Source organism: Trachymyrmex cornetzi, unplaced genomic scaffold (assembly GCF_001594075.2).
Source record: "Trachymyrmex cornetzi isolate Tcor2-1 unplaced genomic scaffold, Tcor1.1 scaffold1610, whole genome shotgun sequence".
In the NCBI taxonomy this organism is placed as follows: domain Eukaryota; kingdom Metazoa; phylum Arthropoda; class Insecta; order Hymenoptera; family Formicidae; genus Trachymyrmex; species Trachymyrmex cornetzi.
The window spans coordinates 52,221-52,566 of NW_017296214.1; positions in this window are offsets into that span (position 1 = coordinate 52,221).

Here is a 346-nt window from a genome sequence, read left to right on the forward strand (position 1 = left end):
TAATGTACAGGGTGTTGCAGATACATACTAGGCAGTACGACGGGTTGCGTGGCAAACTTTGCATGGGCAGACGCGGTTTTATAGACAATGACAGTGACTTTATAACATAAACTTTATAATAAAACTGTGTAGTATAAACTTTATAATGTATAAAGTCACTGTCATTGTCTACTAAACCACGCTTGGCCATGCAAAGTTTGCCGAGCAACCCGTCGTACTGCCTAGTATGTATCTGCAACACCCTGTACAAATGTATTCTATAAATTGACTATTATGGCGACTGTCGTCACGAGGAGTACAAGTTTTATTCTGCGCATACGTGGCTGTTAAACCGAAAATATAGCGG